This window comes from Herpailurus yagouaroundi, unplaced genomic scaffold (genome assembly GCF_014898765.1).
Source record: "Herpailurus yagouaroundi ecotype Mexico unplaced genomic scaffold, PumYag 192, whole genome shotgun sequence".
NCBI lineage: Eukaryota > Metazoa > Chordata > Mammalia > Carnivora > Felidae > Herpailurus > Herpailurus yagouaroundi.
Genome location: NW_024412423.1, coordinates 15,457,806 through 15,480,585, shown reverse-complemented (window position 1 = coordinate 15,480,585; position 22,780 = coordinate 15,457,806).

Sequence of the window (22,780 nt, the reverse complement as noted above, 5' to 3'; positions counted from 1 at the left end):
GCCCCGCGTCAGGCTGTGGGCTGATGGCTCAGAGCCTGGAGCCTGTTTCCAATTCTGTGTCTCCCTCTCTCTCTGCCCCTCCCCCGTTCATGCTCTGTCTCTCTCTGTCCCAAAAAAAATAAATAAACGTTGAAAAAAAAAAAAATCATGGGTCTTGATTTTTTTCCTTTCATCTGCCTTGTAACTCAGTGTCTTCATAGGACACCTGTGGCCGAAACCCACTGTGCTTAGATGCAGCCTGACATCATCCTCACTGTTATCATGATATAAACAGAAGCTGCCATTCACTGAATGCTTACTCTTTGTCTTGCTTTTGATATACATTTCTTCATTTAATTTCCACAATAACTCTATGAGACAGGTTTTACTACTCTAAACCAAGGATCGGAATTAATAATTAATATTCCAAAGCTCACATCACTGGTGAGGGGCAGAGCCAGAAACTATCTGATAAAAACTGTTCTAATGACTCTTCTATACTCCACTATTTCCTGCCTACCTTTTTTTCATTAATTATTATAATTAACACATCATGTACCACACTCTCACAGTTGGCTACACTGGATGCTTCATACTGCTCTAGCCCCCCAATTTTGAGTCAGACCTATCTGGAAATGCCTTTGGTTTTGCACACTCACCAGATTGGAGATGAGTGTATCGTTGCATGTCAGCACAAACCTCAACTACACACACCCCAGTTTACACATTCCTGTAACAGTCGAACTTACAGAGCCCCATTTTCTTCTGCCTCTGTCTCCCATCCACACTCCACACAAGTTTTTATCTTCCCTTGCCCCTGGAAAACACAATCCTTAGCCTGAATTTGTGGCCCAGGTACCCATTCTTTGTTTTACTTTATCTAATTTTGTGTGAGACGGTGCTATCAACATTCTACTAGCATAACAGCATTCCAGTATCCAAACCTACAGAGACAAGACATTTTTTGTTACACCATTCCTGCTTATTTGGATATATCATACTATATATTTCTTGGTCTGCTGTTTAATAATTATGAACATAAGTGGTCTACAAATGAATAATTTATCCCAAATTTTATGCATATTGAATTGGCATCTAAATGATAATAATGAGAAAGACATTTCTATCTGTGTATCTTTACATATCTATCTAGAAAAAAAAAATGAGCAAAGTCAACATAGATACTCGGTTTTCAGTATCGACCGTATTTTCATGACCACGATTAGTTTAATTTGGTGGTCCAAAATTTGGAATGGTTAAGATTGGCTGTGATACATTCTACCTATTACCTTGTTCTTCAGACAATTCCTCCACTACGGACCACTTCCTGCCCTACTCTCTTAAGTCCTGTGTCTTCTCGTGTAAATACTCCTTGGACAATATACTGATATGCTAATATACTTTTACCCAGCCTTTTCATATTACTATACTATTAAATAATCTACATATTTTGTTCAAATTTTGCCAGGTTTCTCTTAATGTCCACTTTCTGGGCTAGAGTCCAACCTAGGACCCCATGTTGTATTGAGTTGTCACATCTCTTTTGTTTCCTTCAATCTGGGATGGTTTCTCAGGCTTTCTTTGTCTTTCATGACCTTGACTCTTTTGAAGAGCATTGGCTCATTGTTTTGTAAAATTTCTCTCAATTTGGATTTGTTGGATGTTTCTTCATGATTAAATTCAGTTGTACATTTTTGGCAAAAATACCGAAGACATGATACTGTGACCTTGGTCTAGGGATGAAGCCAAGAGTGTCATTGCAAAATCTTTTAAGACCTCAGGAAGATCAAAGCTAGTGCCTCAGAGTAATAGCAAAGGCACTTTGAGATTAAAAGATGTACAAAAAGGATAGAAACAGTGTAAAAGTACAAAGAAGAAGCTGGATCCCCCCAAATGTCAGAAAGTAGGCTGAGAAAGCTACTCACTGGCAAATACATGAGGTCTTTCATGAAAAAGGAAGGATGACTCAGCAAGCAGAACCAAAAGCCCTGTTATGGACTCAATTGTGTCGCCCAAAATTCATACATTGAAGTCCTAATCCTCAATGGGACTATACTTGGATATGGGGCCTTTAAGGAGATAATCACAGTTAAATGAGATGATAAAAGTAGAGCCCTGATTAGATAGGCCCAGCATCTTTCTCGGAAGAGGCACATGCATTAAGAGAGGAAAGGCCATGTGAGGACACAGTGAGAAGGTGGCCATCTGCAAACCAGGATAAAATATCTCATCAGACACCAACAGTGCTGCTGCTTGATATTCAACTTCTGGACCCTAATTGCGAAAAAATCAATTTCTGTTGTTTAAGCCATCCTGCCCATGGTATAGTTATGGCAGCCTGAGCTGACTAATACAAGACCAGATAGCAGAGCCAAAAGCTGTGGAGAATGATTGCTGGACCCAATCACAGAATTTCCAACATTCTGTCAGTTAGAATTCAGAATCGCCATGCACCAAAGTCTCCTTTGTGGCTACGATTTTTCTCCTTTTCGGACCACAAATGTTTATAACGGTTATCCTATACCTATTCCACCATTATGCGTTAAGTGTATCAGTAGCAGATAACACGGACCTTTAGTTTCACAGGTCTGTATGTGAAAGAAACTGCACACGGTGCTATTTAAGAAGCTATATCTGAGAAGCCTCATCTACACCTGGATTTGATTTCGATGATGAGACTCTAGACTTTGAGCTGCCACAATAATGGAATGAGACTTTGAGGAGCATCCAAGGGGGTGAATGCATTTGGAATGTGGAAGGAATGTGAATTACTGGGGCCTAAAATGCAGGCTGTAATAAGCAGCCTCTCTTACGGCCCCCATTGATCCTCAGTTCCACATATTTTCACCTTGTGTAATCCTCTCCCTTGTGGGCTGGACTTAGGGATGTGCCTCTAACAAATAGAACATAGCAGAAGCAATCGTATGTCATCTGAAACTGGGTTACAAAAAGACTATAGCCTCTGTCTTAAGTTTGCTCTTCATTCACTCTCTAAAGAAAGCCACTACCGGGGCGCCTGGGTGGCTCAGTCAGTTAAGCGGCCGACTTCGGCTCAGGTCATGATCTCGCGGTCCGTGAGTTCGAGCCCCGCGTCGGGCTCTGTGCTGACAGCTCAGAGCCTGGAGCCTGTTTCAGATTCTGTGTCTCCCTCTCTCTGACCCTCCCCCATTCATGCTCTGTCTCTCTGTCTCAAAAATAAATAAACGTTTTAAAAAATTTTTTTAAAAAAAGAAAGAAAGAAAGCCACTACCATGTTGTGGAGCTACACAATAGAGAGAACCATGTGGGCAAAGAACTGATCTCTCTGGCCAACAGCCAGTGAGGATCTGGCATCTTCCAGGAGCTGCATTAATGAGTTGGGAAGCAGATACTCACCTAGTCAGGCCTTGAGATAATTTAAGCCCCGGTCAATAACTTGATTGCAGCCCTCTGAAAGACCTTGGTCCAGAGACACCCAGGTGGGCTGTGCCCAGATTCCTTTCCCGTGAGACTTTAGGATAATAAATATTTATTGTTTTTAGCCACTAAATGTTGTTCGGATTTGTTGTGCACTGAAAGATAACTAACACATTTGTTATCGCTGCACCTCCCCATCTTAAAATATCTCTAGGGTGCCTTTAAGTTTGTCTTTCATCCAGCATTTGCCTTTATCCTCTGATTTTTAGTCTACTAATCTTAGATTGACTTATGTTAATTATATTTAATTATATACAGTATCATTATTAATTATATACTATTATTTATATATTATAGTATGTATTAGCTAATTTTACGTAAATTAAATATATGTATATATGGTAGAACAAAATTAGTTATTATCGAGTATTTTAAACATATGGAAAAGTAGAGTGAAAAGTACACTGGACCACCCTGTACTTGTCAGCCACCTTCAATGGTCACGTTCAATATTGACCCAACACAACCATACTGACATAACGATTCATCCTTATCATTGTTTCATCTCTTCCTCTACCCATTCCTCTCCCCCACATTATTTTCAAACCCAGACATATCATTTCTTCTGTCATATTTCCCATGTGTATCACTCTTTAGAAAAACATTTTAAGTTTATGAATTAACCACACACATCATATCACGGGGTGTTTTGATGACAAAGACGAAGTCTCCAGAGCAGAGCTTCGTACGGCCACTTTTGGTAATATTCTTCCACTTGAAGATACAGATAAACTATTCTACAGTACTGAATTTGGGGGTTACACACCGGTAAGCTGAAGAGAGAGGGGAACCCAAAAACATGATGGTAGAATGCAGCCAAAGTCAAATATATAACCAGTGAAAATCAGCTGCGGTGGGAATGATCCAGTTTAAGAACAAGCTTGTCTAACATGGAAGGTTGGATTCCATCAAATATGCTACATATTTTACATAACTCTCCTTTAACCTCCCTCCCTCCCGGCCGGCCTGCCGGCCTGCCTCCCTCCCTGCCTGCCTGCCTGCCTCCCTGCCTCCCTGCCGTCCTGCCTCACCTCCCTCCCTGCCTCTACATCCAACTGAAACATGAAGTCTGTGAGGTGGGAGCTGTAGCCATCTGGTTCTTCCTATATCCCGATCACAGACCATAGAACAATCTTTGCCATAGGTTAGTGTTTTCAATAAATCATCTGTTCGATGGCTATCAGTAAAGGAAATTGTCAACTTTTAATGGCTGTGGACCCTGCTCAGGGGTCTTCCAGCCTTCCGGAAAACCTATTAGGCTTTCCGGAAAACCTATTACACACATAGCCGAGGTCCAGAGGTATTTTTCTAGTGGAGAGATTCAGAGAGTACAAAGCAGAGTGAAGTAGTGAGAAAGGCCTGGCAGCAAGTGAAAGACTGAGAAGAGATTGAGAATTCAACAGCGCAGGAACCAGAAGTCAGAAGTCCTCAGGAAAAAAACTAAGTAACATCACTCACCAATCGACCCCAACAAAAATCAATGTCACTGTTGGAAAACATGCTACGTTTCCAACCACATGCGAGGAGTCCATGAACTTTTTGCCTAAATATTAAGGCAAAAGTGACTCTAGAAATCCAGAGTACGTGTGATTCCTTCAAGAGGTGAATTTCTTGGTTACACACCCAGGCACAAAGACTCAGATACAGATGTACCTCCTTTTGATGGAATCAGGAACAATTAGTATTACTTGTTACTTTTATAACATCTATAAATTCATAATGTGTTTTAGAAAAGAGGAGAGAATCAATTTTGCCGCCTGGTTCTCATGTTAGTGAACTCCCAGATATGATAGTACCCAAATAGAATTGCCCAGTTGAGCACATCCACAGAATACAAACGCGGCTGTTCTTCACAGATTGCTCATGGAGGGTTGTTAAAGATACAGTAACAGAACCAGAATACCATACTCGATTGACGTGAAATAAGATAGCTTTTAAATCCCAGTCTGTGTATTACAGTGGTTTTCAGTTCGCAGTGAAGCAGTATCTTTTTACCAGTTGTAAAACTCCTATGGCAAATCAAATCCAATATACTATGTCTCAAATTTTTAAAAAATAAAAGCAGAAATGTTGGTCCCTCTGTTTTACACAATCAAGACAGCAGAAGATACTGTGAATTTTATGTAGGAATTCCTTGTCCTGGTCACAGAAAGTAGCTTTTTTTAGTAACAGCATCCATGATTCACAACTCTACTTCAACCCATAAAACTAGAAATTTTCATCTCAGTCCCCTAACTCACTGTACTGAAGGAATATTTTATTTTTCTTGGATTTTATTGCCAAACACAGAGGGATGATATTACAGAGCAATTTTCTTTCTATTGCTCATAGCAATGGTGAACCAAAAAAATGTGTACAAGTGAAGAGTCAAGCATGATGTCAATCAAAAAACAATCAATTTTACCCTATAAAGAGGTTTTTTTTTTTAAATAAAAATATCTTCGGGGCGCCTGGGTGGCGCAGTCGGTTAAGCGTCCGACTTCAGCCAGGTCACGATCTCGCGGTCCGTGAGTTCGAGCCCCGCGTCAGGCTCTGGGCCGATGGCTCGGAGCCTGGAGCCTGTTTCCGATTCTGTGTCTCCCTCTCTCTCTGCCCCTCCCCCGTTCATGCTCTGTCTCTCTCTGTCCCAAAAATAAATAAATAAATAAATAAATAAATAAATAAATAAATAAATAAAAATATCTTCTTAGTGTAAGAATTGGCCTATTCTTGATTTCTGAAAGAAAGGTGGTTTTGTTGGATGTTATCTCTCTCTCATATCCTCTCATGTTTATGGGTTATCCGCTGCAGATTGAAAGATTATAAATTGTCGTCTCCCAGAGACCCATCACGTTCAAATTTATCAGAAACATTTTAATGTTTAATGGTTAAGGTGTAATTACTAACATTTAATAATACTTGTGTAAGACAAGTATTATTTGGAGTTAAATCTATGTGTTTATACATACTCTCCTATGCACCCGTAAGCACGTATGTATGTAGCAATGTGTGTGTATACTGAGAGTGAGGGAGGGAGGGACAAAAGAAGGAAAGCGAGGGATAAAGACTAGCAAACACCATACCGTCCTCATTCCCTTCTCCGAGCTTCCATTCATCTTTATCTTGCTCTTCTTGACTGTTGTATCCGTCCATCTCTTTTCCTAATCCAGCTTCTCTCTATCATTTAAGATCTTCTGTGAGTCTTTCCTAGCCCACACTGGCCCTCTGCCTTCTCCCTTCGTCCTTCCAGTATACAGCTTAATACACCACGTGACTGGCCGTTTAACTACACACTTTTATTGCTGTCTTCTCCATGTGTCATTTTGTCTCCCCAACTAGATTATAGATGACTCAAGGGCAAGGACTCTGGATGATCAATTTGCATTACAACATTCTCTCTTGTGTGCTGTATCATAGATGCCAAATAAATGTGCATCGATAAAATGAAATAACAAAATTTCCATTTAGCTTGTAAATTTGGTTAAGAAATTACAATCCGTTCTTAAAGTGGGGCCTAAACTTTTTAGACTGTTTCTTTGCATTCCAGACATCCATGCCCTGTGGTTGAAATATAATATAACTTAGTGGTTAAAGCCACACTGTCTTTGGGGTTTTTTTTTTTTAGTTTTTATTTTAATTTCTATTAGTTAATATACAGTGTTCACAAATGTCATTGAATTCCAGCTCTCCGGCTTACTAATTGTGTGACCTGAACAATTGACATAAGTGTCCTCTGCCTATAAACTATGGACAATGATAGCATCTAACTCACAGAATCCTGGGATATTTAAACAAATTAATTCATAATCAGCATATAATATGCCTAGTAAACAGAAAACACTCTACAAATGCTGACTATTTTGCTATGGTTGAATAACATTCATAGGTTATGTTCTAAGCTGGCAGTTTGCACAAACGTTGGCTGTTGTTAGTTTTGGTTATTGTTGATGCAACAACAACAATGTCATTTTAGCCTCAATTTCTAGAAGATGGATCATCTAGTTACGAAGATGTAGGGAGGCGAGGTCTGAATGAAATCATAGGAGGTTTATGCCAAACGCAAGTTGAGAATGATCAAGGTTAGCCTCTGCCACAAGCATAAAATGTAATCTTTCCCCAGTCTTAGACTTTTTTTTAAATTTTGTCATTTTCTGACCTAAGAGAGTTTAAACCACATGAGTATGGCAAAGTTGATTTCAGGAGAAACCTTAATATCATCACTTGGTGTTTGGAGGATTAATATGCCCAACGGCCCAAGAAAGCATGTTGTTAAGCTGACAGACAGGTGGTTTTTTTCGGAGAGGGGGGTAAAAAATATATATATGCATAATTTATAAATCTGCTATTTGCCATGTCCCATAGACATCTCTCTACTTCTTGAGAACTTCGTTAAGGGGGCGCCTGGGTGGCTCAGTCGGTTGAGCGTCCGACTTCGGCTCAGGTCACGATCTCATGGTTCGTGAGTTCGAGCCCCGCGTCGGGCTCTGGGCTGATGGCTCAGAGCCTGGAGCCTGCTTCTGATTCTGTGTCTCCCTCTCTCTCTGCCCCTCCCCTGTTCATGCTCTGTCTCTCTCTGTCCCAAAAATAAATAAACGTTAAAAAAAATTTAAAAAAAAAGAACTTCGTTAAGAAGAAAGGCATTTAGGGTAAGTTGTAAGTGGGTCCCTTGGCCGTATTATCATTTAATAACACCCTATCACACTGTGATCCCTGAGATTTATTTCACAAGGCTTTTGTGAAAACCAAGTAAGAGAATTTTCTAAAACCCTTGGCACAGTATTTGGCACATAAGAGAGGAGGCAAGTAATATGAGTTACCTTGTATTATTCTATTACTCTACTTAGAAAATGAAAGCTCAGAAAAACAGTAGTTTCTCTAAAGCCAGTCATGGCAGACTGAAATTCAAACTTAACACATGCATTTCTTACTACTACCTCTTTCTTATTGTGCTTCCATTTCTCTTATGTCCTGGGTGCCTTCTGAATCCTGGGTAGACCTCAGCTCAATATCCCTCACCCTGCTGCAGCCAGACCTGCCTCCCCTTCCAGGCCTCTCTGCCTGTGACCCTTCCTCATTTATCAGACTGCCTTCCTCCTGGTCCTCTCCAACTGCAGCCTTTCTCAAGCCTCTCTCCTCTCCCTGTGCTTGGTAAGCTCACTGAATACCACCTTTCAGTTGTCACCCCCTTAGAACCAGTTCCCAAGTCTCTCTGTCTATTCTGAGTTCTGTCTTCCATGCAAATTGTAACCCTTCCATTAGAATTGCAGGCTACATATTTAACAGCTCTTTCACTGGCACCTGTAAGTCAAAATGATGGAATCCTTCCTCGCACATCCTCTACATCCATACTCTTTCCCCAACCACATACATCCTCTAAGATTTCCAGTTGTAATAAAGGAGCCACTCTTCTTCCTTGAGACTCAAACCCCCAGATATTCCCTTCCCTTTTTCCAGACTCCAGTCCATATATGATTTGTTGTTGTTCTAGTGTTGCAGTGACCACTATGGTAGCCACTGGCTACATGTGACTATTGAGTCCTTGAAATGCGGCTAGTTTGAGGATGACTGGTGTTTCAGTCAGTTAAGTGTCTGACTTGGTTTTGGCTCAGGTCATGATCTCACAGGTTCCTGGGTTCAAGCCCTACAACTGGGCTTAGCACAGAGACTGCCTGGGATTCTCTCTCTCTCCCTCTCTCTCTCTGCCCCTCTCCTGCTTGTGCTCTCTCTCTCTCTCTCAAATAAATAAACTCAAAAAAAAAAAAAAAAAAAAAAGAAAGAAATGTGGCTAGCTTGAATTGTGATGACGTATATGTGCTAAGTGCACATCGGATTTCACACTTAGTGTGGTAAACAAGAATGCACAATATCCCATCAATACTTTTTTGTATTGATCACACGTTGCGATGACAATATTTTAGATATTTTGACTTACATAAAATATATTATTAAAATTAATTTCTCTTATTTTTGTGTGTTTTGTTTTAATGTGGCCACCAGAAAATTTATGTTATATGTATGGATTGCTTTATATTTCTATTGGACAGCATTGTTCTAGATCATTCTAGTCTTCTTTCTCAACATTTCTCGAACGTCTTTCATTCCAGTCTTACTGTTACATCTGGCTAAAGCTTCCTGAAACTTTTCTCTGCCTGCAGTCTCCCTCCTCCACTGTCCCTCATCCGTGCTGCATTCTGTCTCCAAATCACTTTTCCTAATGAAAGGTTCAAATCAAACCATTTCCTTTGATGACAGTTACTTCTCTCTTCCTATCAATCCAAACTGTTAGAGCCTTATAGCCCCCCAGCTCCTTGCTCTTTCACAAGTGAGCTGTGATGCTTTGGGGTAGTAGGTAATGCAGGACAAAGTGAAGGTCTGTTTACCTGGAAGAATCTTTCCCCCAACACTTTTATTTTGACGTTGTGGGAGTCAAATAGCGTCTCTGTAGGAGCTGGTCACTTTAACCTGATCCAACCTGTTTCAAAGAAAATTACCTTCGCAAATATTTCACAAACTGAAATAATACCCTCTTTCAGGAGTTCCTAAAGCCCCCAACATGTTGACAAAACTAGCACCTTGTGTAAAAACAGGGTAGAAAAAAATAACAGGGTAGTAGGTAGGGTTCTGATGCTGTTCAAGGATCTCAGCTCCTCCTTTGAAATGTCAAGATTGATCATATTGTGTCTTCAAGGTCCCAAGTGGCAGAGCAGGTTCCTCTCTGAGAAGAGCAAGAAATAACCAAACTTTTCTAAAGCAACTAGTTGGAGCAGCTGGAAGGGAAGAGTGACAATACCTCATGCAGATGTCAAGCCGGGCTGCTTGTTTTCTGAGTGTCAAACAATGGGTGGAGCAGACTCCATAGTTTTTGCTCCTGCCAACTAAAATCTAATCCTGTTTTAATAGGGGATGTCATTATTATCGTTAATATCGTTCAAGGTAATCTTCTCAGTTTGCTATTCAAGACCAAAGCCTATTATTCCTTTCAAGGTGAACCCACACACACCAGCTCATCCATATTAGTGCTCATTCCAGACCATCGTACTAATCCCATGCCTTTTCTTTTTTTTTAATTTTTTTATATATAATTTATTGCCAAATTGGTTTCCACACAACACCCAGTGCTCATCTCAACAGGTTCCCTCCTCCATGTCCAACACCCACTTTCCCCCTCCCCCCCCCATCAACCCTCAGTTTGTTCTCAGTATTTAAGTCTCTTATGGTCTGCCTCCTTCCCTCTCTGTAACTTTTTCCCCACCCCCTTCCCTTCCCCCTGGTCTTCTGGTAAGTTTCTCAGGATCCACATATGAGTGAAAATATATGGTATCTGTCTTTCTCTGTCTGACTTATTTCACTTAGTGTAACACTCTCCACTTCCATCCATGTTGCTACAAAAGGCCATATTTCATTCTTCCTCATTGCCACGTAGTATTCCATTGTGTATATAAACCATAACTTCTTTATCCATTCGTCAGTTGATGGACATTTAGGCTCTTTCCATAATTTGGCTATTGTTGAAAGTGCTGCTATAACCATTGGGGTACAAGTGCCCCTATGCATCCGCACTCCTGTATCCCTTAGGTAAATTCCTAGCAGTGCTATTGCTGGGTCATAGGGTAGATCTATGTTTAATTTTTTGAGGAACCTCCACACTGTTTTCCAGAGCAGCTGCACCAGTTTACATTCCCACCAACAGTGCAAGAGGGTTCCCGTTTCTCCACATCCTCTCCAGCCTCTAGCCCAATCCTTTATTTTACAAATGAAGACACAGAGGTCCTGGAGCTCAGGAAGTGAATTTCTGAGAGTGGTCAGAACTCAGATCTGTCACTTGGCAGACATGTGCGTCCTACATTACGTCATTCATTCTTCTTCTTTCTTCTGATTTTGCATACTGAAGTTTCACCTACTCTTCAAGATCTAAGACAAATGGCACCTCCTTCATTATGACCAACCAGCCGAGACCCATCCTTCTTTGCTCATACTCAGTCTGTAGCCTCCTGGATATTGTGATCCTTAGCTTCCCCTTAGATTTTACACATATCAAAGCCCATGATGCTGACACAATATATGCCCGGTAAAATGCCTTCCACATAGGAAACTCTCCATGCATTTTTATCAAATAAATGACTAAACAAAGGAAAATGACATAACAACTTGGAGTCTTGGCTATTATACTGATAATGAGAAAATAGATGCATGAAAATGTAAAAAGTAGAAACCATAATGCCATGAATTTTGATCTCCTTGAACAAAAAAGCTCCACATACATTTTAAAGTTTGTTACTGATTAAAAATAATAATAATAATTGCATCCCTCCAGCGTAGGCCTTTCCTTTCATTAGAACAAGCAGACGGGAATTAGTGAATTATGGCAGAGAACATGCTATAAGAGGTTTAAAGATTAAGTTTGAAAATCCATGTGTCTCTTTAAAATATGAAGAGTTCCAGCTCAGCTGAGTGCAGAAAGGCTGCCAGCCAAAAAGATCTAGTCAAGTTAAATGGAAAAAGAGTTGGTTAGTTTTTGCCAGTGGATGTTTAAATGTAAGATAATCTGTCACCCCAGTTCTTCTGTCCTGGTTATGTTTATTAAGTAAATGTTTATTATACTAAATTCCATTACAAACTGGGGCTGGGGAGTGACTTTTAAAAAGCAAAAATGTAATATAAGATGGGATTAGCTTAAAAGGGACAAAAACATCAATATATTTCTATTTTTAAATATGTCCTTTACATAGGGCTCAAAAGATGGTTAGAAAGTAAAACTTATCCCTAATAAAAATTAACCCCAGGGAAGATCCCCACACACAAAAAATAAACCCACAAAAATTGCTCAGAGAGGGCCTAGTAGTAATTTTTTTTTTTTTAAATGGGAGAGGGTGGATAGAAAGAAAGGAAAAGGCAGTAACAGGCCTTCCATGTTTTTGACCTTAAGAGTCAGAGAGTAGAAGCTTATCACAGGGATAAGAAGACACTTGGGCACTTAACTAAATTTGCGTCCATGCTATTTGACAAGTACTTATTGAATCCTTGTTGTATCTAACTCAATGTGCTGGCTAGGAAATATAAGGTAAATAAAGATGATAACAGTAATTCCTATCCTTAAATTAATCAGAGCTTTCAGGCAGTGTGGATACTATTTATAAATCAGATGATCTGAATATCAACCCTTTCTCCATTTATACACTTTAACACTGGTTCCTTAGGGAAGAAGAGTTCTGGTTTACCCGGATAACTTTTTGTCACCATTTACCTGATTTAATTCAATTTCCTAGAATTTAGGACTCTTCATTTGGCCTAAATCCAAAGATTTTCTTTAAATCCACCTGAAAGACGTTTCCAGAAATGGAGCATTGGGTGGTTGTGGGACGTGAACACCTCATTCAAAACATTTACATGTATCAGTAACATTTGCTCATGTATCGTATTTTACAGGATTCTATGAAATGCTTTAAAATTATATCCATTGAAAAACAGAGTAATTTGTTTCCAGAAGGCAAATTAAAACACAGGTCAAATTCAGGAGGCACCTTGGGCAAAATTTTATCAAAATGTTAGCTTCTGCAAAAATTATGAAGTGGTAAGTAGTCAGAATCTGAACCGTTTTCTGCTTCCCACCTAGAATGTATACTCCTTAACAGTAAGTGCTCTGTCATTATCTCGGTAAACCTAATGAGGTCCTAGTACAGTGCCTGATACCCACTAGGCATCTGTGATTTATGTGGATAGATGAATGAATAGATTCATGAAAAATGTAATGTTGCAGCATGTGGAAGCCTTTGCTTCTTCAATTTAAATTCCCCAGCAAGGTTAAGGAAGGTAAGAGAATGACCCAGCAATGCAGAACAACCCAAGAAAACAGGCAGGTGTTTCCCAGGGCACAAGAGAAAGATGACATTCTGAGAAAATTCGCCTGTGGGTGGTGATGGTGGTTGCAGCTGACCGTAGGAGCTACTCCGCTCAGCTTCCCCGTGGTATCCTATAGCATGTTCCAGTTGTAGCTTTCTTCCCAGAGGTGTTTGCCCCGTAGAAACCACACTACAAAAAACCATGGCCAATAACCTGATATCCTGGAAAACGGTCCAACATACTGAGTGGAGCTATCCAATTTTAAAGAGTCAGCCAGAGTTACTGCCAAGAATTCCTTTGCAAAAGTTAGAGGACATATCATTCTCATATTCTTCCCGCGTTGGTGAGATATTTAAATAAACACAGTTTCATTCCTGGGTATTCTTTGAAACTTCAGTTACAGATCACTCATAGGAACAGTGTGACCTCTGAGAAAGCTCCGTCTTGGAACTCTATGGGGAGAGTAATCACAAGATTAATGTTTTCCCTATTTAAAACTGATTTACAACTAAAAATAACTGCAACAGGCTTTACTTATCTTAGAAGGGGAGGCAGGCTAGCAAGGGGCAGGGATTATCCTGCTAGAAAACATTCATGATCAATTCTCCAGTGTTTCAGTATCAAATACGTTATTCAGGGACTACAAAGGAGCATTTGTCACCTGTGCAGTATTTCTTGTTTAGTTTTCATTTTTTAATGTTTATTTTTTTTTAACGTTTATTTTTGAGACAGAGAGAGATAGAGCATGAATGGGGGGAAGGTCAGAGAGAGAGGGAGACACAGAATCAGAAGCAGGCTCCAGGTTCTGAGCTGTCAGCACAGAGCCCGATCTGGGTCCCGAACTCACAAACTGCAAGATCATGACCTTAGCTGACGTCGGACGCTTAACCGATTGAGCCACCCCCGTGCCCCTTTAATGTTTATTTTTGAGAGACAGAGAAAGAGGGAGAGAGAGAGAGAGAGAGAGAGCGCGCGCTCGCGCATAAGTGGGGGAGGGGCAGAGAGAGACACACACACAGAATCTGAAGCAGGTTCCAGGCTCTGAGCTGTCAGGACAGAGCCAGACATTGGGCTTGAACTCAAAAACCACGAGATCATGACCTGAGCTGAAGTTGGCCGCTTAACCGACTGAGCCACTCAGGCGCCCCAGTATTTCTTGTTTTAGCAATAAAATGTGTGCTTAATTGATTCCTTTTTGGAACACAAACCGAACTTCATTATTTTTAAACATTCATATTTTGATATTTAATATTTTGGCAAGATTATAAGCACTCCAAGAGAATCTTTGATTTATCTGCTAACTCGTACAACCTATTACTGTCTTTCCATTTAATGAGGGACCGTGAAGGAATTCAATTGACTTTACCAAGGTCACCAGCAAAACAATGCTTAGAAACCTGAGAGAGAATCCTTTCTGCTTCCAAAGATTTTGCGAGTTGGCTCCTGTAAAGAAAAAATTATTTCTGATGAAAGAGTGCCTCTGGGGAATGAAGAAGAGAAGCCTTGTCTCTCAATGCCCAGAGGTTGATGTTAGTTCCAAAGTTAAAGCGTTTACATTAGGTGCAGAGCTGAAAGTAATCTTCACTTTAAATGGACATTTTCCTCATGCATCCCGAACTTGGAAGAACAAATGAATTAATCACAAAAGCACAATTAAAAAAAAGTTTCCCTTAATGGCCTAATTTTTAGTGGCAGAGTTTTGCGTATGAGTCACGTATTTAAATGACGTAGTATCACAGTGAGACATGCATGTAAAAGACCTCTCCTGCACTGTATAGTCACGAAGCCAACGTCTGTTGAAAGCTTGCTAGTCAAGGACTATTCTCATCTTCTCATTTAATACTTATAAAAACAAAACTGGGGGAGGGGAGATGGTAGTGATATCATGCCCATTGTACAGATGAGCAAATGAGGTCTAAGAAAGTTAACTCGTTTTCCCAAGATCACAAAATCAATGAGGGGTGGGAGGCGAAATGGCAACAGGCTGAGTATTCCAAACAAAACAAAACTCACTATATTAAGAAAACCTCAAAGCCCTGTCAAAGGATACTTTCTAGCCCATAAAACCTCTTTTCCAGGTGGTTTCCTAAAAATAACAGTATTAACAACAAAAACCTCAGCAGAATGTTGATTCAGCTTAGTATTTCTAGAAAACCTTATTTCTATTTCTGGAGTTTTTCCTATTTTTAGAATTTTCACCACTGGTTTGACTAGTACTATTTTGTAGGTAGGGGAGCATTCAGGGAAAACTGGATTCAAATTTTCACTCTGCCTCCCACTGGCCTTGTGACCTGGGGCATATTCTCTGAGTCCTTCAAGTCCCTTTCATATTGGTGTTCAATAAGTGGTTTCCAAATTTCTAGCTATAAATTGTTTTTAAGATTCTTTTTTTGGGGGGGGATGGGGGCGCCTGGGTGGCGCAGTCGGTTGAGCGTCCGACTTCAGCTCAGGTCACGATCTCGCGGTCCGGGAGTTCGAGCCCTGCGTCGGGCTCTGGGCTGCCGGCTCGGAGCCCGGAGCCTGCTTCCGATTCTGTGTCTCCCTCTCTCTCTCCGCCCCTCCCCCGTGCATGCTCTGTCTCTCTCTGTCCCAAAAATAAATAAACGTTGAAAAAAAAAATTTTTTTTTTAAAGATTCTTTTTTTTTTTTTTATGTTCATATATTTTTGAGAGAGAGTGAGAGAGACAGAGGATGAGCGGGAAGGGGCAGAGAGGGAGGCCGACACAGAATCCGAAGCAGGCTCCCGGCTCCGAGCCGTCAGCCCAGAGCCCGACGCGGGGCTTGAAGTTATGAACTGCAAGATCGTGAGCTGACCGGAAGTCAGACACTCAACTGCTGAGCCACCCAGGCGCCCCTGGCTGTAATTTTTTTTTTTTTTTTTTTTTTAAAGAAGGAAAAGGGTATTTGGAGATTAAGAAGTCCAAACATCCCAGTTTACGAGGAAAGGAAGTGAGGCCCTTGTGGAACCGGTAAGGGCCCCGAGCTGCCAGAATAGCAGGCGCGCGTGCTTTTCGCTATTCCGTGCTTTATCCTCTGGATTCACGTACGACTGATGATCTCTGCCACCCAGAGAAGTTTTCCTCAGGCAGCAATTACATGATTATCTTCACGTATAACCGGAGCGGCGACCGTGCTGGGCAGAGCAGTGAGGACAGCGAAGTCTTTTCACCGCCTGTGAGTTTCAAGCTCTTCGCGAGTGTGGATCGAGTCCCTTGCTGACATCGGTGTGGCTCCCATCTGCCAGTTGCGATTGGCCTCGCATTTCAGTGAGCTCTGAAGGTTCCCCAAACACCGGTTTGGGGGTCTCCCTGGCTTCTCAGGCTTTGCTGCAGACTTCAGTGAGCGCTCCTGCTCCATGCTTACCCGTGGTGAGCATCTCCATGGAGCTTCTGTGGGAAGCAGTCGCTTATAATTACTGCTGCCAAATCATGCCTGAAACGCATTGAGACCTCCGTGGCACGGCCCAGGGCTCTCTCCTCGGCTCTGATATGTTCAGAGTTTTCTCATTAATGTGGACAGATATATACACGGCTTGCTCAGCCAACTTACGGGTAACATAAATTATCTTTATCTTATGGATAAAGATGGTGAGCACCGTGAATATGATAATGAGGGAATCCAGTTATAAAAAGCCCACAGTGATAGTCCAAATGGAATACAGTGAAATCAAAAAAGAGAAAATTTAAATCCCTCGACTCCGATGCAAAACTTAGAAATTGTACAAGAATGGGGTGGCATACGTAAATTTTTACCTTGGCATAGGTCAGGATGCTCCAGAGTTTAGGTTGACTGTGAATTTGATACGAGTCCACAGCGATGTGGCTGCCAAAAAGATCATTTCATCTTGGGCTGTCTTACAACATGTGGCTTTCAGAACAAAATAAATGACAATTTGTTTTCACTCATTTTAGTCAAACCACGTATGGACTGTTATCTTCCTTGCTGTGCCGCAGAGACATGGTTAAACTGAAGAGTATCCAAAATGTTTGATAAGACCAAGAGATGATTCAAAAGACCTGATGGTATGAAAACTAGTTAAAGGAACTGGATTTTTTTTTTTTTCATACTGGGGGAATAATGATATGTCAAGAGCTATGAAGGAGCTGAGATTTTACCATACTTGCAAGCTGATAAGTTAGCCTGATACAGTTTCACGGATGCCGATAGAAGCCTTAAGACTCAGAGACACAGGACACTTCATAACAGCAATCACAGGACCCAGCTTATCAGCATTTTCTTGTGCCATTTCCTTCAACTCCAATCCCACAGGGCAACACCAAAAGAACCAGGAAGTGCCTGCACATGGTGGGTTGCACTATAGGAAAGGAACCCTGATTAGGAAATCCCAATCTTTTATCATCGTCTGCAAGCAAACCCGTCCGATGATTTTCCTATGGGATGGGAGATACTGTCTCTCATCACCCAGCTTTGAAAAGAACAAAAAGCTATCAGTGCCTCCGCTGGAAAGATGGGCACAAAGAGAAGCGATTCGTCCACTGTTTTCAACAATAACATTTAGTCATGTTAAAAAAAAACATGACACTTCTAGAAATCTGTCACTTCCAAGGAAAAAACCATGTCCAATTGGTGACAGTTACCAAAAGCCACATTTATGGTGGATAGGGAAATATTTTTATAAAAAAACACAACAAGAAACAGGAAGCAGGGCAAGCCAAAAATGCAAAGGACTTCTCAAGAAGTTAGATGTGGTCAGGCAGAAGCCAGGCGGCCATTTGTAGTGACTGTGAAGGACTATTAATATTCGTATACCAGAGAAGTGTTGAATTTAATGTTACATTAAGCTTCTTCTGACACTCCATTGATCAGAAAACAGAGGGAAAGAAAGAAGTGAAGTAACTAGGAAAAAATGCATGACCAAAAAAGGATAAAGGGTACTTTCAAACTTGAAATACTTCATTGTATATCTTCTAAAGCTCAATCTGGGCCCCAAGAGGATCCAGACATCTCTTTGATAAGCCAGAGATAGGGCTGTATCCAAAGCCTTTATGAACATTATGTTGTAATCTCCCTCGTCTGCTCCTTCGGCGAAGAAAAACAGCTCAAAAGTCTATTTGGAAATAAAGAATCTCTGAAGCTTTGCCCTAGATTGATTCTCCTTGTTTTGAGAAACGGAATCTTTTCTAAGGAATCCTTTATAATCTACCTAGATGCTTCTGGTTGCCCAGACGCTTAAAGTGAAGTCTGGGAATACTTCAAAAGAAAATACATTATCCATAGGGTGTTTGTTTGTTTGTTTGTTTGTTTGTTTGTTTGTTGTAAAGAAATGAAACATTTGTTTCCCGCCTCTAGAGAGAAAAAGGGGGGAGAGAAAAGGAGAGTGAGATTATTTAAGAATCACCATCATGACAGTTAGCAAATGGATGTGTTTTTTCTTTGTGGATTTATCACCTGCCCATTCTGTTTGAATTCCTTCTCACACCACTTATGTAAGGTGATACACAGCTGTAGCCAGCGGGTAGAGATGACGGAGTTATGTGATTTGACCTGTTTGCTTCTCTCTTTCTTTACGTGGAAAGTGAGGTGTTGAAATAGACAGCAGCCGTGTTTCTTTCCAGCTTTTCAGACTCCAAAGAATCCAGGAAGAGCCATTTTCTTAAAAGCTGGCATAAATTTGGAGCTCTTAGGGATGGTAATAGGGCTGGGGGAAAACAATGAGGGCGGAAATCACCTTTGAAAGATGGTTTAAAGAGAATCTCTCCTACCCTAAAGCATAATGACATCAGTCAGGATATGGGGAAAGGCCCTGGAATGGAGGGGTAGAGTAGGGTCCTGTGTTGCTTTGTGACAAGACCTGGGTGTGGTTTATGGCAGGAAACTGGAAACAAAATTGCCATTCTTTGCTAAATCAGCCTGGAATGCTCTTCTAAAAACTGACCTTGGAAAAGGCCGCAGACTGACTGAAGTGTTGGACCCTGGCTCCTCAGGCCAGAGCACATTGTAGGCTGGGGAGGCCTCGCTTCTGAAGAGATAGACTTCTGTCTGGAAATAATTTGTTGAGTCTTTTAAGAAACAAGAGATACAGGGACGCCTGGGTGGTTCATTCGGTTGGGCTTCTGACTTCAGCTCAGTTCATGATCTTGCGGTTTGTGAGTTCGAGCCCCACGTCGGGTTCTGGGCTGGCAGCTCGGAGTCTGGAGCCTGCTTCAGATTCTGTGTCTCCCTCTCTCTCTGCCCCTCCCCCACTTGCACTGTGTCTCTGTCTCTCAAAAATGAATAAACATCAAAAAACAAAAAAACAAGAGATACAGAGTTTATAGTGTCCTTCTTTTATACCTCACAGCAAGCAAATGACTTTTTCCGGCATGGATTAGTTTGATCCGAGATAACAGCTACACGTTTACTGATTTGAGCACTTTGGAGATAAGGGCTCTACTCTACAACTTTGAGATTCCTCCACAATTGAGCCTCCCCCTCCCACTCCTGTGCATAATTTGTCTCACAAGACACACACTTCAAATATCACAAATCAGATCTCAGAATTTATTCAGGGTTTGGGGACTAAAATATCTTTGAAAATAATTGTGTCTCAATATGTTTTACATGTCAGGTTTGAAAGTTGACAGCTTAACTATCCTTTTCTTTTAATGACTTATGGTGGACAAATAAAATTTCACACCTCACCAAATTCACCAATACATTTACAATATGAAAGCTTCAGGTTTTCAATAAAACACTGTGCAATGAAGCCAATAAAAAAGGAACTTAAATGCATATTTTTTCCTACATACATAAGCATCTGTTCCAACTTCTGCCTCCTAAAACTGTTGCTTATTTTGTTTCAGCTTTAACCCTTAAAAATAGTGAAAGAATGATCTGGATTGGAATGTTCATTACTTTAACAGCAGGAGTCAAGTTAATCTGCTTCACACCCCATGTTAGACTTACTTTACTCAGTGCTTAAGATATTTAAAAAAGGTCTCTTGGAGGGAGCACTTTTGATCTAGAACTTGGGGTCTCCTGGGGGCATTAACCAGGCAGAGCTTAGACTGACAATGAGTTTGCCACATCTTTCTGAATCCAGACGTAGCTCTCCTCTAGAGTGACCTTGGGAAAGTAATGTGTTCATCCTGGGATGCGGATATACAAGGTAGAGGGCAGCTGCACTTGTTATAAATATCTTGTAAGGTAGGCAAAATGCTGCACTGTGACTCCGGAAGCCAGAAAGCTGGGAAAGAGAGGGCTTATGTGACCTTTCAAGAATACACTGTTCACCCCAAGGAGCTGTGAGTAATTAAAACAGAGAGTTAGCACTTCTCACGGAAGGGATCGATTTACTCCAAATAGCCCGAAGCTTGTGATCACTTGCTAGGATACTCTTGCTCTCACCAAGAGAGGGGAGGAGCAGGGGAGACCCAGTGAGGGCACGATAAACAAGGAACAGTAATCTGAGAAGGGGAAACAAAAGTGGAGTGAGCAATGAAGGGAAGAAGGGAAGAAAAGCGTGCTTCCGGAGGCCCCGTGGCACTTACTGGCAATCCCGGGCTCAGAGCCGCAGAGGCCAGGTGGCTATTTCGGTCTGTTCCCATTATAGAAGCCCATCCCGATGCTGCCCTGAGGAAGGGTGCGGAAACTCGAAATGACAGCCACTCTTCATGTCATTTTCTTTCTCACCAATCTGCACTGACTCCCACACTGCATTTTGCTTTTAAGGATGCCCTGCTGTTCCGGTCCACCTTCATCCTTTCTACACAAGTTCCGGCAACCCCCCAACCACCTTCCACCTTCCCCAGCCAGTCTTCCCTCCTGGCTGCAAGCTCCACACCAGCCCCTCTCTTTCTTTACTCTATTGTTTTCCCTCCTCTCCTCCTTCGCATATGCCCAAAACATCTCCATCCTGTTAGGTCAAGATATAATTTATTTCATCACAATCACTCCCATTGCGTAAAGCTTTACAGCCAACATTGAAACGTGGACCATCACACTTGAGTCCCACTAGGATATTTCCCTCATTATCTTGACCCACATCCATCTGTCCCATGTTCTGTTTCTTGAAGTATTTGTTCACTGAACCAGTTCTGTAGAATCAAACTTTAGGGATGGAAGGCTGTAGTCATCTACATTTTCAACAAGCTCCCCCCTGGAAAAACTGGAGTTAAGAGTAACCCTAAGGAGGCAGAATTTTGACTATGAATATTTACTTTATATTTCTCCATGATGTTTACACATTTTTTTTATCATGATCATGTACAACTTTTATAAGAACAATTCGTGTGGGGGGGCATATATATTTTTTAAAGTCCCAGGTGAATTTGATAGTGTGGGAACCATAGGTCCATAGCAGTCATTTGAATGAGATTTCAGACACGTGCCTTCTTTCATTTCTTACGTTTCCACCAAGACTGACAGGTACTCAAGAGCAAGAAATTGCCCTGTACTTTTCCTGTTTCTCCAGTGCTAGAAATGCCAGGCTCAAAGCAGGCGCTTAAATAAATACTTGAAGGAGTGTGTTTGTTTTTTTTTTAATATTTATTTTATTGTTGACAGAGAGACAGAGAGACAGAGCGTAAGCAGGGGAGAGGCAGAGAGAGAGAGAGAGAGAGAGAGAGGGAGACACAAAATCCAAAGGAGGCTCCAGGCTCTGAACTGTCACTGCAGAGCCTGATGCAGGGCTCAAACCCACGAACCACGAGATCACGACCTGGGACGAAGTCAAATGCTCAATTGACTAAGCCACCCAGGTGTCCTGCTACTTGAACGGGTTTAAATAGACTCCCATTAAACTGGAAAAAATCGGCTAGGGACATATGTGACATGGGTACATTTGAATTTAAAAAAAACAACATTATAATTAGTGGGTTAAAGAAATATACATTCGTAAAACAGAAAAAATATTCAGGTGACACAGTTGACCCTGGGATGACTACAGATTGGCATCAGCGTTCTACTTTAGATCTAACAGCAAAGGATCTTTGGAGGCGTCAGGAAACTATCAGCATGTAGGTATCACAGGGTGGTTCTCTCTTTTGAATCGGACTCATTCTTGAAGTGGTGTGTTCAATTATAAAATCTACAGCTAAAGATGAAATTTAAGTAGTTGGAGAGAGTTAAGAATCAGAAGTTGCTGGTGGGGATGTACAATGATGTAGCCCCTCTGGGAAACAGTCTCAGATTCTTCAAAAAGAGTTAGCATTTGACCCAGCAAATCCATTCCTAGGAATATACTCAAGAGACCTGAAAACATGGGCTTGAAAACATACAAAGACTTTATACAGTTGTTCACAGCAGCATTCTCCAGACTGGCCAATGGATAACCATGACAGCGGATGGACCGACAAAACAAGGTATAGCCAAACAATGGAATATTATTTGGCCATGCAAAGGAACGCTACAACATGAACCTGCCTTGAACACATGCTAAGTGAGAGAAGCCACACACCAAAGGCCACATATTCTATAATTACGTTTGTATAAAATGTCCAGAATGGGCAAACCCATAGAGATAGAAAGTGGATTCAAGATTGCCACGGGCTGGGTGGAAGGGGATGGGAAGTCACTGCTAGTGGGT